Below are 17698 nucleotides of genomic sequence, written 5' to 3' on the forward strand. Positions count from 1 at the left end.
AGATGGGAAAATCAAATAAGAAAGTCGCCAAGCATTCAAAGGAAGTTTTAGGTATTGCAACAGTCTCTAAATCTAAAGAAACTTAGTATTGTACACCAACTCCCGAATTTGATGAAGATAATTACTGGATATGGGAATCTAGAATAGTAGTCCATCTGCAAGCTCACAATGTATGGCAATATTTTGTTCCTTGAGGCACATCTATCAATGAAGCTAAAAGGTACAATACGAAAGCCATGAATGTCATTTTTAATGTTCTGCCAGATCTCGTAAAAGCAAAAGTTGGTCAATGCTCAACAACCAAAATTCTTTGGGAAAGGCTCCATAATTTCTACTCAAGGAAGCATGCAGGTCAAGATATAGATGTTGATAATCATGTGGATCCTGATATCAAGGAATCAAACAATGATGATAGTGAAGAAGTTGAAGAAATGAGTGAAATCAAATTTCAAAATGAAGTTGTCAGAGTTATAAACGAACTCAAGTGTGAAAAGGAAAGGGATAAATTTCTGGAAGAACTGAAGATAGCAAAAGGACATGTCAGAAGGCTTAATAAGAAGAATGAATAATCCGAGGAAATGTTCAACAATCTTAGAATCCAGTTAGAAGAAGCCAGAAAAGTCGAAGAGTCAGAGAATTGTACACTCAAAGAAGAAGTTGCTCTATTGAAACTCCAAGTGCAGGAAGCAGAGAAAAAAGAGAAAGACTGGTCAAGTCAATTAAAGGAATCTTGTAAAATGTACGTATATTAAGTTGACCAAAAACAAAAGGAACTAGATATAACTATTACTGAAATAGACAGGATCAGGAAGGAAAATGGAAGGCAGAAGGAACATATATAAGTTCTCAATAGAGGAGCAGAATAGGTCACTCTTCTAAAGCTACAGATAGAAGAAGTTGAAAGAAGAAGACAAATCTTAAAAAGTCGGTTTCAAGAAGACCTTTCTCAAAAGCATGAAGAAATTGATGCAACACTTAATGAAGCCAACAAATTCAAGGATTGGCAAAAAGAACATTTGCAGGTTATTGACAGGAAATATCAATAATTGGCCCAGTTGAAGATAAAGGCAGAAGAAGCAAGTAAAGCTCCATGTAACGAAGGCACAAGCTCTAAATCTTTGCAAAATCAGGGTGAGGAAAAGACTGAAAATATTGCAACTTCAAAGAATGATGGTGAAGTAGTCAAGGACAAAGGACAATGAAAGGTTACACCACCACTTCTGAAGAAGAACGAATACAGAAGAATCAAGCCCATCCAAGTACTCGTTCATTTAATGGCTATTGTTTTTCATGTACTAACTATGGACATATGGGCACTGGGCAGGGATTGTAAAGTCGTTGAGAGGTACAGTGATCAGAGACCATCGCCTCTGAATGAATCATCTAGGTACGCACTTTCATTTAATGGTTATTGCGTTTTATGTACTAACTATGGACATATGGCTTGGGATTCTGAAGTATTTCGTAGCTAACATTATCATCCACAAAACCCTAGAAGCAAGTGTAGGAATTTACAGGGTAAGTTCCTCAGATAGAACACCAAAGGACACCACTCACAAACAAATCACATATCAGTACACCAGTATTCTTGACGTGGTTAAAACCCTCAAAGAGGGAAACAGTCCACGGCCTAAGCCAATGCAGGCCACTTCAGGCAATTTATTAATGTAAAATAAAGAAAATTTACATAAGCTTCTCTCATGAACAGTCACACTACAAATGACCCTCCATGCTCTTTAAATAGAGATCATGGACTAATTGGGTGCTAAGCCACGGATCAAGTGTCGGTAATACCGAGGAGAGAATGAGCTGTCAGATCACTTCATATCTAGAACATATCGTGACCGTTGGATTGTAAGTTACAAAAGTACATAAAAAAGAAACACACTTTACCTAACTCTACACTAGACCAAGTTATACTTAACTATTTCTTATGTGTCAGAATATCCTAACATCCCCGCTTAAGAACAACTTGGGATAGGATTGAAGGATGTACAAATATGGCACAATAGGAGAAGGAAGGAGGCATTAGAGCCTATCCCCCCTTAGTGACAACTTCATGAACTCCAACCATAAATCGAAGTTTAGTAAACTTCGCCTTTGTGAGAACCTTTGTAAAGATGTCTGCAACTTGATCATCAGTTGAACAATATTGCATTTCAAGAACATGGTCATGAATGAGCTTTCTAATGAAGTGCATGTGTAGTTCAATGTGTTTGTTGCGCTGATGTTGGATTGGATCTTTGCATAGTTGAATGACACTTTGATTATGACACCAAAGTGTAGTCGGATGCTACTGTTGAAAGCCAAACTCTGACAGGATTTGACGAAGCCATAGGGCTTCCTTACTAGCTTCTACGGCACCACGATACTCTGCTTCTGCTGAAGAAAGAGAAATGGCACTTTGTTTCTTGCAAGCCCATGTAATAGGTCCAGAACCAAGAGTGAAGACATAACCTGCAGTAGACATCCGATCACCAGGGTCACCAGCCCAATCGGAATCAGTGAAACCAACCAATAGAGGAGAATCTTCTGCACTGTAATGAATCCCAAACTGAACTGTACCTCAAACATAACGAAGTATTCTCTTAGTTGCTTTCCAATGACTTTCATGTGGGTTTTGCATACACTGAGCAATAAGGCCAACAACAAGGGAAAAGTCAGGACAGGTATGGGTCAAATACAAAAGTTTTCCAACAAGTTGATGGTATAAGGTAGCATCAACTTCAGGGAAAGTAACAAGTGATTGAAAGTTTGGCTCCAGACTGAAAGGGAGAAGGGGCTGGCTTACAGTCTTCCATGCGAAAGTGGCGTAGAAGATCACAGGCATACTTGCACTGGGAAAGGGAAATACCTTCCTTGGATTGCAAGACTTGAAGACCAAGAAAATAATGCAAGAGTCCTAAGTCTGTCATTTGAAACTGCTTTTTAAGGATGGACTTCACATGGTTTATAAGGTTGGGATCACTACCAGTAAGGGTAAAATCATCAACATAAAAAACAAGAATGATAAAAGACTTACCCACTTTCTTGGTGTAGACAGTATTGTTAGAATGACACCTAGAAAAGCCAGTATCTAAAAGAATGCTATCCATTTTGGCATAAAGGGATTTCTTAAGCTGACATCCAAGGCTGGAGTCTGTTTGTATAAAGCCAAGAAGTTGTTCCATATAGATTTATTCATGCAACTCCCCATGCAAGAAGGCAAATTTAACATTCATTTGATGGACTTCCCATTTGAAAGAGGCAACAAGGGAAAGAACAAGGTGGATAGAGTTCATTTTGGCAATAGCGGAGAAGGTTTCAGTATAGTCAATGCCTTCAACTTGTGAAAAACCCTTAGCATCAAGACGAGCTTTATGTTTTATCAACTTTTCCATTTGGTCCAAACTTGGTTTTGTAAACCCATTTGCATGTAACAAGTTTTCATCCCTTTGGAAGAGGAACAAGATCCCATGTATCATTTGCCAATAATGAACGATATTCTTCATTCATAGTTGCGTCCCAATTTGGATGGCCTGAAGTTTCTGCAAAGGTGTCAGGATCATAATTTGCTAAAGCTTGAGCCAATAAAGAAGAGACTCTATCAAACTGAGAACGTGTACGTCGCTGATCTGTAGGATCACCTGCAAGAGCAACTGTTGCATCCCGAGTAGCACGAAACCATTTTGGAAGCTGAGGAGCTGAAGGAGGATCCCAAGAATGTGGGGGACGATTCTCATCCTCGTTGTAATCATCTGAAGAAGAAATATTTTCAGAAGTAGAAGGGATAGAGAGAGGTGGCACATCCGCCGATCTAGGCTCATAGGCCGATATATTTTCAGCAAACTTTACATCTCTTCTAATGATAACATTTTTGGACTTAGGTGGAAGAAGTCTATATCCTTTGACATCTTCAGAATATCCAACAAAAATGCATTTTTCACTCTTAGGTTCTAAGGCTTTGTGTTTCTCATCGGGAATATGGGCCCATGCTTCACTTCCTAAAACACGGAAGTGACTTACATCTGGTTTAATTGAGCTCGATGCTTCTTCTGGAGTGATATTCTTTAAAACCTTAGTATGAGTGCGATTTACTATGTAATTTGCACAGTTAATTGCTTCTGCCCAAAAATTAAGACTAAACCCTTTAGATTGAAGTCAATTCACCATTTCCTTTAAGGTGCGATTATTCCTTTCAACTACACCATTTTGCTGTGGAGTATATGGAACAGTAAATTGCAATTGAATTCCATGCTCAGTGCAAAAGTTGATGAATTTGTTGTTAACATATTCTCCGCCATTATCAGATCTTAGCTTTAGAATTTGATGTCCAGATTGTTTTTCAACAAAGGCCTTAAAGGCCAATAATATGTTAAAGACTTCACTCTTGAGTTTCAAGAAGTGTACCCAAGTGCGTCTGGAGAAATCATCAATGAAAGTTAAGAAATACTTGTAGCCAAAGAATGAAACAACTGGAAGTGGACCACATAAATCACTATGCACAAGCTGTAAAGGGGCTGAGGCATGCCAAGAGGCACGTTTTTCAAAACTATCCCGATGATGTTTTCCGAGTACACATCCGGAACAAACACCATCTTTGCAAGATACCGTAGGAAGACATGTCACCATATTTTCTTTACATAGATTTTGAAGGGAGCGATAGTTTAAGTGACCAAATCGCTCATGCTAAAGTTTGCTCACTTCATCATTATGAGCAACAAATACTAAGGGAAGATTTGATGATCCAAAGTTGTTAAACTTATACAACTTTGTAGAATCATCAGCAATGCCTGTAGCTAAAATCTATCTAGGATCTCTTAGGTCCTTAATTACAACATCATGAGGTGAAAATTCAATGATTTTACCTTCACCTGAATGAGTTATCTGATATAGAGATAGAAGGTTGCAGGATAAGGTAGGAACACATAATACATCATTAAATTGACCATTGTCTAGATGAATAGTTCCAGTCCCTACAACACTAAGAGATATATCATCACCAACATATATATTTTTGGTGTTACAATATTTTAAAGAAGATAACATGGCTTTGTTTTTGGCCATGTGATAAGAAGCTCTAGAATCAATGAGCCACTCATGAGAATGAGAAGAAGAAGATACATTTAGTGCATAACCAGATCGAGATGCTTGACAACCACATGCAGAAAGTGCTATTCCTGAAGATGAAGTTGAAATTGAAGAGTGTTCCAAATGGATGTTATTATTCTTCATTGCTGCTTCCAAGGCTTCCATCTTCTTAAAGCATTTGCATTCTAAGTGGCCATCTCGATTACAAAATTTGCAATGTCTATTAGGCTTCTTCCCTTTGTTTTTATTTGCCTTATCATTTTGTTGACTTGATTTTTCATTTTGAGATTGAAATTGCTTAGGACCCTTGTTTGGTTTAGGACCATTCTTTTTAGGACACTGCTTCTTAGGATTCTTTGAATTTGGTTGTTGCTGGGTTGCTAAAGCTTTCTTAGAAGAGTTTCTAGTATTAAGAAGACCAAGATGTAAGAGTTTTTTTTGTTCTCTTATTAAAGAATCACAAAAGGCATCAAAAGAGGGGGATTTGTAGGCTTGTCCTTGAGAAATAAAGGCTTCTCTAGTAAAATGGAAGGTGGAAACAAACACAGAGTAAGCTGGTCTTAACTTAGTAAGAATGGAATAGTTAAGGCTACCATATTCTTTCTTAACCTTAACACCTTCCAAGAGAAGTCTAAGAGTCTTGAACTTGGACAAAAAATCTTCAATGGAAGAAAAATTATTGGGGTCCAACGTAAGCAACTCATTTTCGAGTTGATGGACTCTAATTTCATTTTTAATTCCAAAAACTTTATTGAGCTGTTTCATTGCTTCATCAGGGGTATCAAGTTCTACGATATAGAATCTAAAGTCTGCAGAAATAAACATCTTTATCAACCCACGTGCTTGATCTTGCTTATTTTCCCATTTGACTGCCTTATCTTCATCTTTAGGTTTATATTCTTGGCCTGAGGCTATTCTATAAAGACCTTTACTTCTAAGTAAATCCTCCATGTAGGACACCCATTGGAAGTAGTTGGTGCTATCAAGAATAACTTGGCATGGACTTTCCATTTTAACAGAAACTGAAGCTGTAGATGCTGAAACTAAGTGTTGCAATGGAAAGATCTCGAAAAATTAGGCCGATTAAAAAACAATAGTTCTGAAAACAACTTCCGGATGAAGAAGTTATGGCTTTGTGAAAAAATATTGTTGAAGATGCCGACGAAGTACGTGAATGTGCGGAAATGAATGATAATGTTATATTTAAAAAAAAATCCCCCCTCTTTCCAAACTTAATCTAATTAACTCACTTTAAAAAAAAATTATGTGACCCACTTTTATAAATAAGTGAAAGTCACTTTTACAATGGTACTTTATGAGCTACCCACTAAATTGTAACTTAAATAAAAGATAAAGGGACTTTAGAATTATAAGTGACTCACTTTTTATAATGGGTGAGAAACCAGAGAGCTTTGAAACTCATGAGAAGAAGTCTTATGTATGCAGATTGAAGAAAGCCTTGTATGGGCTGAAACAGTCACCGAGAGCATGGTATGGTCGAATGGATGGCTACTTGCAGAAGATGGGGTTTGTCAAGAGTGACGTGGATCTGAATCTCTACTATTTGGTTGTAGAGAACGAGCCGCTAATCTTAGTATTATATGTGGATGATCTCTTTCTGACAGGATCATCCAGACTCGTTGGGGACTGCAAAAAGAATCTTGCCACAAAATTCGAGATGAAGGATTTGGGACGATTACACTACTTCCTAGGGTTGGAAGTTTGGCAGCAGAAGGGAGAAATCTTCCTTGGGCAAGGGAGGTATGCTACAGGAATCCTGAAAAGATTCGGGATGGAGGACTGTAGACCTATGGCTACACCAATGATCACCAACTGGAAGAAGATTGATGCATCAGAAGACAAGGATGTCGATCCCACCCTATATAGGCAACTCATAGGGTTCCTGCTGTATTTGGTCAATACCAGGCCAGACATTTGCTATGTTGTCAACACTCTTAGTCATTTCATGGTGGAACCGAAGAGGGCGCACTGGGCAGTAGCCAAACATGTTCTTAGGTATTTACAAGGAATAGATGATTATGGACTCTTGTACACCAAGAGTAATGATATTAGATTGAGTGGATTTATTGATGCAGATTGGGTAGGAAGTTCAGTGGATCGGAAAAGTACTTGTGGGTGTTGTTTCAACATTGGATCAGGAATGACCTCTTGGTGCAGTGGGAAACAGAAGTCCATGGCTCTGAGCTCATCTGAGACAGAATATATGGCGGCAAGCACAACTTCGTGTGAGGCCATATGGCTTAGAAAACTGCTTGTGAACCTATTTAGAAGGAATATGGAGGTGACCAGGATCATTCGCGATAATCAAAGTTGCATCAAGCTCTTTGAGAATCCAGTGTTTCATGATGGGTCAAAGCATATTGATATCTGGTGTCACTTTGTCAGGGACTGTGTCCAACGAGGAGCTGTACAGTTGAGCTACACTCCTACAGGAGAAGAGGTGGCGGACATCCTCACCAAGGCCCTTGGAAGGACAAAGTTTGACTACTTCAAGGAAAAGATGGGGATGGTAAAGAACTCGTTTCAGTAGTAGAAATGGGAGTGATAACAGCAAGGATGCGGAGGGAGTTGCAGTGCGGATGCAGTGTTGGGAGAAAGGACCAACAACAATACGGATGTAGAGGGAGTTGTTGTACAGATGTAGCAGTGGCAGTATCAGAGCCATGGGCAACAATATAGGATGTAGCAATGCAGAGGATGTTGGGCAGGGAGGTTTAACATCAGCACAGGGAACAATGTTGGATGATCAAGGTGATACTCAGTCAGGAGTATTACTAGAGCACAATCCTTGCTAAGAGGGAGTGTTGATTTGGGGTAGCATCGGATGTGCTCTAGCCACGAAAATTGGTGGAGAGGCTAAGGCACATGATACTCCAATACCTAGAAAGGGTTTGGGTAGATTCTAAACAGTTTGGGAGATATTAAAATAATTAATATTTTTAATGGAGTCCCTAAGTATAAACATAGGGAAAATAAAATATGAATGTGAATTAATATAAAACTGTGTTAGAAGGGTCCAAAAGTCATGGATCAAGCCAGATCTAATCTTAGTCGTTGATTAGGGACTTAATCTCGACCGTTGATTTGTCAACGAGAAAAGTATAAGAGGAGGCTTGAGGGTCACTTAGAGAACACACTGAGGGAGACCAGTCAGTTCGATTTTGGAGCGGGGTTAGCTGAGAAATTGAACCATTGGTCTGGTGAGCAGTCAGGAAGTAGCAAGTTCGGAGCAAAGAGGCAGGATCAACCATTGGAGATCAACGCTGAGCAACAGAGGCAGACGCAGGGCTTTTCAGGCAGACGCGGAGGGAGCAGAAGACTGCGCAGTCACTAGCTGGGCCTGTGTGGGTGACACAAAGAGGCTCAGGGTTGACGCAGAGGGTTTGAGAGCCACGCAGAGGTCAGCCGGGCTGACACTGGGATTGGAAGAAGTGCTGGAGAATTATTTCTCTTTGTGGGTAAGCCAGTTTGGCACCCTGTTGTACTGAAGAGTTGCTGAATAATAAAATCCTTCCTTGCTGCACCGGTTTTCCCACATTGGTTTTTCTAGGGACTGTTGTCCAAAATATCTGTGTCAATGTGTTAATACTTGTGCATATGTTTGTTTTTTGTATTACGGTGTGATATCTGCAGCAGTGTTTATTTTAATGTTTATTGAAGTAATTTCATAAATAACTTATTGCGGAATAAGTAGGAAAAATAAATTAGTTGTTGTAGTGATAGAATTTTCATAGAGGCTTGAGGGTCAGTTGGAGATATACACTGAATTGAGCAAAGAGTTCGATTTTTCTGGTGCGAGGTTTGCTAAGAAAATCGATCTAGTGATCTGAGTTGCAGTGAGGTAAGGGAACTTTAGTGTAAGGTCGAAGAATACATAGTAGAGAGGCAGAGCAGCACCGAGAGAGGCAGCGTAGTCCATGAGAGGATGACGCAGAAGTTGTAGGGGCTGACGTAGGTGACGCAGAAGCCGTATAGGTTGACGCAGGCCCTTAGAGGCAGCACTGGGAAGATTCTGTGGGGCAAAGAAGGAGCAGATCAACAAAATCGACTTTCTGAGCAAGGGAGGCTCACTATTGGAGTGACACAGCTCTTAGAGGAGTGACGCAGTTCCAGCGCAAAGCTTGGAGCAGCCATCGATGTCCAGGACTGGGAACCACCCGTTCATTTGTGGGGTTTGATCATCGAGTTGCTGAATTTGCTGGAATATCTGTCTTCGGATAGAGGTACTTCTACCAAGATTTTTCTCTGTTGGGTGAGCCATATCTGGCACCCTAGTTGTATTCAAGAATCTGCTTAATAATACAAACCCTCTATATGCTGCACCAGTTTTCCCGAATTGGGTTTTTTCCGGGGACGATTGTCCAAAAGTAACAGTGTCCCTTGTGCGATTGTCTCAGTGTATTTCAGTTCATGATCTGTATGTATGTGTAGGTTGCAATAGTGTTTTACATCGATATTTATGTAATTAAATAACTTGTTAATTCAAAAAACAAGTAGGAGATGTTAAACGAGTAATTGCAATAGGGGTTTATGATGTGTAGATTCAAAATTTTTCACATTTTCTAGTCTCTCTGTTTTCCCTAAAAACGTCTTTTAGTCCCTCAAAATGGATCTAGAAGTTTAGGACCTGAAAAATGCAGTGTTCCACGGGGACGCATCCCCCAGGGTCAGGTGCGTGCACCCCTCGCACCCCACGCATCTGGGATGGGGGGACGTCTGGGGAAACGTTTCTCCATGTCCCCCTTTTGGGGAGACGCGGGGAGACGCAAGTGGGGACGTTTCCCCAACGTGGGGGACATGACTCCCCAAAAGGGGGATGCCTGGGCGTCCCCCCTCAAAATGGGTTATGCGTCCCCCCTTAAATTTGCTTGTAAACAATGATTTATGACAGGGAAAACCTAGTATTTGACCATATTTCCCTACTAATGCTATGCAATTCATGGATGTAAAAGTGACATTTTCCTTTATCTTTCATTTTCATCCTTTTACTTAAATTTTTAACATTACCATGAAATGACTCAGGATGTTTGAGAGTGGTTCCGACCTCATTAGATTTCATATGGAGAAAGTAGAATTTTAAATCTCACTCAAAATCCATCAGACTTAATAGTTTTTCAGGAATTCAGGATTCGATGGATTGCAATGTTTCCATTGCATTTTGTCATGTACAAGGCTATGGAATTAGTATTTAATCATGAGCACCAAGCCCTCTGTGTATTTTAGAGTGAATTTTAGACTCATCACTCCACTGTTTTTGAGTTTTAGCTATATCAATTTACTATTCCAGACTTTAGATTTTAGTATCTATCATAGTCTATTTTTCTTAGTACTAATTAGATTCTAGAATGATGAATGATGAATTTAAATTTTAAATCAATTTAGAATCTAGAAGGATGAATTTAATTTTTAAATCAATGTAGATTCTAGAATGGTGAATAATGAATAATGAATATGGATCAGAGTATTTCATTGTTGAATCTCGTGGTCTATGGATGAATCATGTATTGAATCTTGTGGTCTATGGATGAATCATGTATGTATTAGTAAGGATGATGAGTATGGATCAATGTATTTCATTATTTAATTCAAATATGTATGTATTATTGTATTTATGCTTTCATTATAGAATATGAATTATATATATATATATATATTTATATATATATATATATATTAAAAAAGAAAAAAATTATATACCTCGACGTCCCCCTGTCCCCCCTAAATTTCCCTAAAATTTGAGGGTACTCCCACACATCCCCTTTGTGCGTCTCCCCGCACCCGCGTCTTCTCTTCCCGGAGTCTTGGTGGAACATTGAAAAATGCCAAAAATACTAAGTTGTGCTGCCATTAAGGAAACTGAAAAGAAACAACGGTGGGGGTCCAAGTGGAATAGGCGGGTGGCCACCAATATCCACCTGGATCATATATTGCACCAAAGCCAAGGCCACCTATAGACTCTATAGATTCTAACCATTAGGTAAGACATATGTGCACCTTGACATAGGTTGGACTAGCCCATGCATCGGTGATCACCTCTACAAACACAAGCTCCCATAAAACCATGAGTCCTGAAGTAAGTCCACCATAGGCCCTCCAATCTTGTATAGAATGAAAGGAACTCGAAATGAACTACAATGGACTGTCCATGGTCATGAATACGAACAAGACACATGGTTGGGATACGTAATACAAAACTTCACATGGTTGTTATAATGCTTTTGACTTGTGACCTTGGGCTTACGCTGGTGACGACAGATATTGCAAAGTTTTCCTATGTACCCTCGCTGACATGAGAGGTAACAACAACCGTAAGAACTTGATCTCAACAAAGGTCATTAAGAAGACAAAATTTCCAATGGCACCGCACCCCTAGCCATACACCATCAATTGACCAAGCCAGAGAGAAGACATCTGTGTTAGTAAAAAATGTCATCTAGACTTAGGCAAGGTATTATGTGACATTGCCTCACTTGAAGTTTGTAATGTTTTGTTAGGGAAACCATATATGTGGAAGTGTCATGTTGTCTTCTAATCTAGGTCCTAGGCTTGTTTTTGTTACCTTGGAAGATCAAATCTATATGATACCAAAGGTAACCCCAACTACCACAACCTCTTTGATCACTACTAAGTAGTACAAGTGGATAATATTTCAAACTAATGGATTTGTCCTCTCTATGGTTTGGTTGAAAAGAGCAAAAAAAAACATTGTGACTGCCAAGGTTTTTGCAAAGAGTCTCTCTATGCAGTAGAGATAGACACACAAGTTGGTGGAAGAATATAGATACATCTTCACTATACTTGGGTGTAGCTCCGCACTATTAGGTAAAGCATGGAAATTGATTCGGCACCAGGCGCCCCTCTACCCAACAACACTACATATAGACACTCATTTTTGGAGAACAATGAGATCAAGAACCAGATTTGGGAGCTAATATAGAAGGGCCACATTAGACCAAGTTCCTCACCTTGTCGGAGCTCAATTTTTTGGTTCAAAGGAAAGACAAGACATGAAAATTATGTATCAACTGTGGAGCCTTGAACAATAAAGCTTTATAAGTCTCTAGAATTTGAGAGGAACTCTTATATTTTGAAGCTTGACATTGTTTCTCCTATTTAAATCTAGTTTCCTTTTGCAACTTGGACCTTGATCAATTCTAGTGTTTTCATTGTTTTTGAATTGTGAATCATATACCTTTTAACATGTTTGGACAATAGCCATTGATTGAGAAAGGAAATAAATTTCAGCTCTTCATTTTTGAAAACTCATTATGTGCATGCTGGCTAGTTCCCATTCCCTCCATCACCATTGCTGGTTGCTTTGGGATGTTCTTTCACATCGGAAAAGTGGTTGTTGTTGCTTGAAGGATTTGCTGACCTTCAGTTTTTGGTTCAAATTTATACCTGGCTAGATCCATCTTAATTCTGGATCTATCAAGCATTGAGCGGGATCATATCCCTTGAGGTGCAAACCTTTACTCAACTTTTGCACTCTAATAAGGGCTTGCAACTCAAGGGATTTGATTTCTCTTGGTGCTTGATAGATCCAGGATTAATATGGATCTAGGCTGGTTTTAATCATTATTATAACGTATTTTGTGTTTAGAGTTTTCCTTACCTTCTAGTCCGCTTTACAATATATGATTTATGTTAATGTGCATACTACTTTATTAACATTTAAGTCAAGCACTATAGTGTCAAGTAATGAGAGGTACATCTATAAGTGTGTGTTGATGAAGCCTATTTATATGCCAGCATCAACCACATTATTTTTATATTATTTTCTATATATCTGATATTGTACTATTTTATATTTTCTTATTGCCGACAATTTTTTTAATATATGGCTAGCATTAGCCCCTTAGTGTGTGTGTATAGATATGCGGCCGTAGAGTGCCTTTTGGTGCAATTACCATTCCTAATTATGCAGGGAATTTTCTGCAGTAACTTCTATTGTAGATCTTTAACATTGTACTCACCACCGTAACTTGTATTGCAGGTCTTTAACATTGTACTCACCAACATAGTTTGGAAAAATCTTCTGGAAGTTTGAAAAAAATATGGTTTACAAAGGCTATGCCACTGTTTCAGAGATAGGGGAACCAAAAACATCGAGTATAAACAATCATTGGGATCGAAGATCATATCCTGTTCTTTATGGAAAACAAGATCAGGATTTTCGGGATTCCTATCCCTATTCTAGCCATTTCTTGCAGTTGAGGTTCAATCAATCTTGGCAGCTGGATGGCCGTAGAAAATGTGCTGGAAAGCACTGGAATAGATATGTGGGGAGCAAATTTTCGAAGAATCAGCTTAGGTTTCAGAGTTGTTCACAGGAGAAACAATTTGTAATTTTAAGGGTACGACCGTCAGATTTATTATCTGGTGAGTGCTTCATGAATTCAAAGGCTTTCAGCTCAATAAAACAATTGCAAGATTGCAGGAAGTGTACAAGTCCTCGAGCAAGAAAGGAGGATGAATTGCTGGAGACTGATTTGCTAGAGAGCACAGTAAATTTGGTTGAAACTAGAGAGGATGAGTGTGGGATTTCTGGGGCATCTGTAGCAAAGTCTGTAGGTGATCAAAGTGCTTTGGTTCATAAAGTTCAACAAAAGGAACTTTCAGGTGACCTTGGAAGATATAAAGATATAAAGAGCCATGTCGGGAGAAGTAAATTCCAAAGGCTGTATGGAGCAATTTTCTCTGCTGACAACGATGAAAAAATTCAAAACATAATTTCAAAAGTTGGAGATGAATCTGTTATTAGGTTTTGTAATGCTGTTCTGAAATCACTGGAAAGAGAAGATGAAGATAAGGCACTGAGTTTATTTCATTTGATGAGGCAGAGTGGGAAGGCAAGGGGAAACCTACCTGCTTATAACATTGCCTTTAGGGTCTTAAGCAGAAGAGAGAATTGGAGTGCAGTGGAAATTCTTTTAGAAGAGATATGTCTTGATCCAGGTTGTGTGCTAAATTCTCAAATTTTCAATACCCTTATATATGTATGCAGTAAGAAAGGACTTGTTCAATGGGGTGCAAAGTGGTTTCATAAAATGGTGGAGGAGGGTGTTCAGCCTACAGATGCCACTTATGGTATGCTTATGATCCTTTATCAAAAGGCAGGCAATCTTCATGAAGCTGAATTTACTTTTGAGCACATGAAAAGCAGCGGTATACATTGTTACAGAGCTTATTCTGCAATGATTACTATTTATAACCGTTCAAATTTGTATGAAAAAGCAGGAGTCGTCATTGATTTGATGAATGAGAAGCAGGTGTCTCCTAATAAAGAAAATTGGCTAGTTCAGCTCAACACCGATAGTCAGCAGGGAAAGTTACAGGCAGCTGAAAAGGTGATGCATCTGATGGAGGAGTCAGGGCTGCCTCCCAACATCATTGTTTTTAACAGTTTGATCACAGGCTACGGAAAGGTGGGCCTGTTGAAACAGGCTATGGGTTTATTCCAAAACCTCCAAAATGTAGGATTAAGGCCAGATGAGGCAACATACAGGTCTATGATAGAAGGCTGTGGAAAAGCTGGCAGATTGAAGGAAGCATTATGGTACTACAACGAAATGAAGACTAATGGATTTCATCCCAGCTCTCTAAATTTAAAAACTATTATCAATTTGCTCGCAAAATTCAACGATGAGAATGGAGCTATACAAATTTTGTCAGACATGATAGATATGGGCTGTGAATATGCCTCAATCATTCAGATCCTTGTCCAAGCTTATGAAAGGGCTGATAGGCTCAACAAAGTTCCGTCAATTCTGAAAGCATCTCTTCATGAAAGAGGACAACTTGGTGAGACAGCCTCTGCAATCCTGGTCCTGGCATATGCACGGAATGGCATGTTAGCAGAGGCATTGGAGTTTCTTGAAGAAATACCTGGGGCAGACACTACCTTTAATGAGGGTTTGTATCATGTTTTGATATGTTCCTTCAAAGAGGCGGGAAATTGTGAGGGTGCAGCACAAATTTTCTCAAAAATGGCCAAGGGTTCTGTTTATCCCAACTTGCAGATCACATGCACCATGATAGATGTTTACAATACAATGGGATTATTTACAAAAGCACAGGATCTGTATTTCCAGTTAAAGTCCTCAAATATAAAATTGGACATGGTTACTTATAGTGTAGTTGTAAAGATGTACCTTAATGCAAATTTACCTAATAATGCAGCCCAAGTATTGGAAATGATGGAAAATCAAAATGACATTAAACCAGATTCTTGTCTTTTTCATTATATGCTTCGAGTTTATCACCAGTGCAAAATGCCAGATAAGGCAGCAGAAGTGTACTATAGAATTTTACGAGCTAAATTGAAGTGGGATGGAGCCATGTATAATTGTATTATAAATTGCTGTGGCCGAGCACTGCCAATAGATGAGACATCAAAGATCTTTGATGATATGCTGAAGTCTGGGATTTTACCTAATACAATTACATTTAATGTAATGATTGATATTTATGGAAAGTCTGGCCTTTTGACAAAAGCTTATGAAGTATTGAGGATAGCCAGGAAACATGGTTTGTCAGATATTATATCTTACAATACTTTGATCTCAGCATATGGTAAGTGGAAAGATTATGCACGCATGGAAGAAACTTTTCATGAGATTCAGCGTGGTGGGTTTGTTGTTTCTCTCGAAGCCTTTAACTCCATGCTGGATGCTTATGGAAAGTCGGGGCAGCTAAAAGAATTTGGAAATGTACTAGAACGAATGAGCAGAGCTGGATGTTATTTTGATCTCTACACATATAATATCATGATTAATGTGTATGGAAAAAATGGTCTGATAGAAGAGATCACAGATTTGATAATCAGACTAAAGAAAGAAGGTCTGGAGCCAAACATATGTACTTATAATACTTTAATAGGGGCCTATGGTGTTGCTGGAATGCCAGACGAAGCAGTTAGAGTGGTGAAGGAAATGCAGAATGCTGAGATTCAACCTGACCGTATAACATATGTAAATCTTATTGCTGCATTTGAGAGAAGTGACAACTTTCTTGAGGCTGCAAGATGGTCTCTATGGATGAAACAGGCTGGGCTGGTGAAATAAATTGGGTTACTTCTTCAGAGTGATGATGTTGGGTCAGGAAGTTAAAAAGTCCTAATTAGATTTTGGGTTTTAAGGCATTACAAGGAAAGAACGAGGTTGCAGTATATGCCGGATTAATTTCTTAATGGTACTCTTGATAAGGTAGATAATATTTTCCTTCACAGCTGCATGATGAACAGGTTGCCTCAACCAATTTCAATGATACGGTGAAGATATCACTTCAGGTAACATTACTGGCACCATAAAGTCTATTTTTCTTTACATGATTCTCTCCCCTTTGTTATACTTTTCCATGCTGTGTGATCTTGTCCACTGTCGTATCATGCTGTTTACACCTTTACACAACATTATATGGAAATAAAATGCGTATATTTTGCTAGATTTGTCAAGTTCATACACAGACAACAACGAACAGAAAAACCAGAAGAGAGAGAAGATGTACTTCTAAGTTCATATATTTTTCAATACTTCAAAAGTTTTCTTTACATATGTGAGAGAAGAGAGAAAGAGGGGTTGCATAACTTCTTTCTCGTTTATTTTCAATTATTATTTTCCAAGGAAATCCTGGTGGGAAACCCAAGGGATGCTTCCCAACATTTGTGGATGCATCCCTAGTAAACCCGTCTGCATAGATTAGTGCACCTCACCCAGGGGGGTTCCAATTAGGCACCTCCCGGCATGGAACCAACCAAATGTCCAATGACATTGACAACAATGGAGTAGTCTAACTGTTCTACTTTTTGGACCCATGCACTACTAAAATTAGTCAATTCACCAATAAAAGGTCAGTATGTGACCAAAATAGGTCCAAAAAGTAGAACAGCTAGACAATTTTGACAACTAGTTGAGCTAACCCCTTGGGCTATTTATGTTCACTTATTACTAAGTAACCGTGCTTTAAAACCTGCTACCACCTGTGAAAATTCTATTACTGCAGCAACTGATTTATTTTTCCTACTTATTTCATCATGAGTTATTCATGAAATTACTTCAACAAACATTAAAATAAATACTGCTGTAGATATCACACCGTAGTACAGAAACAAACATATGCACACGTTGACACAGTGATTTTGGACTAATGTCCCTGGAAAAACCCAATGTGGGAAAACTGGTGCATCAAGGGAGGATTTTATTATTCAGCAATTTTCTTGTACAACAGGGTGCCAAACTGGCTTACCCACAGATAGACAAACTACCAGCACTTTTCTAAACCCAGCGTAGGCCCTACTGACCTTTGCTACAACCTGAAACCCTCTGCGTCAACTTGAAACCCTCTGTGTCAGCGTACTGAGGCTCTGTGTAGCCTCTCTGGGCTTATGCGTCACTCTTGCAGCCTTTGTGTGGATGACGTAGGCCCTTCTGGCTCTGTGTAGTCTCTGCTGCCTGTGCGTGGCTTCCTTTGGCTCTGCGTCTGCATCTTTTGCGTTGATCTCCCGTCTCTCTGTTTCGTACTTGCTGCCTCCTGACTGCTCTCTAGACCACTGGTTCAATTTCTCAGCAAACCCTGCTCCAGAAATTGAACTGACTGGTCTCTCTCA

General features: G+C 39.1%; 1 pseudogene across 6 annotated transcripts in view; it reads left to right on the plus strand.

Annotated features, from left to right (window-relative positions):
* Window positions 1-17698, plus strand: part of LOC149242065 (pentatricopeptide repeat-containing protein At4g30825, chloroplastic pseudogene) — a 98723-nt pseudogene that overhangs the window by 64100 nt on the left and 16925 nt on the right. For 5 of the 6 annotated variants that reach the window (XR_016246622.1, XR_016246618.1, XR_016246621.1 and 2 more), the window contains exon 2: window positions 13088-16381. The product of XR_016246622.1 is annotated as a pentatricopeptide repeat-containing protein At4g30825, chloroplastic pseudogene, transcript variant X5 (transcript). Of the gene's footprint in view, window positions 1-13087; window positions 16537-17698 lie in introns of those variants that run through there. The other variant, XR_016246619.1, reaches the window with a different exon arrangement.

Source organism: Pinus tabuliformis, chromosome 8 (assembly GCF_031772625.1).
Source record: "Pinus tabuliformis cultivar Carrire ecotype Pingquan chromosome 8, CPIR1, whole genome shotgun sequence".
NCBI lineage: Eukaryota > Viridiplantae > Streptophyta > Pinopsida > Pinales > Pinaceae > Pinus > Pinus tabuliformis.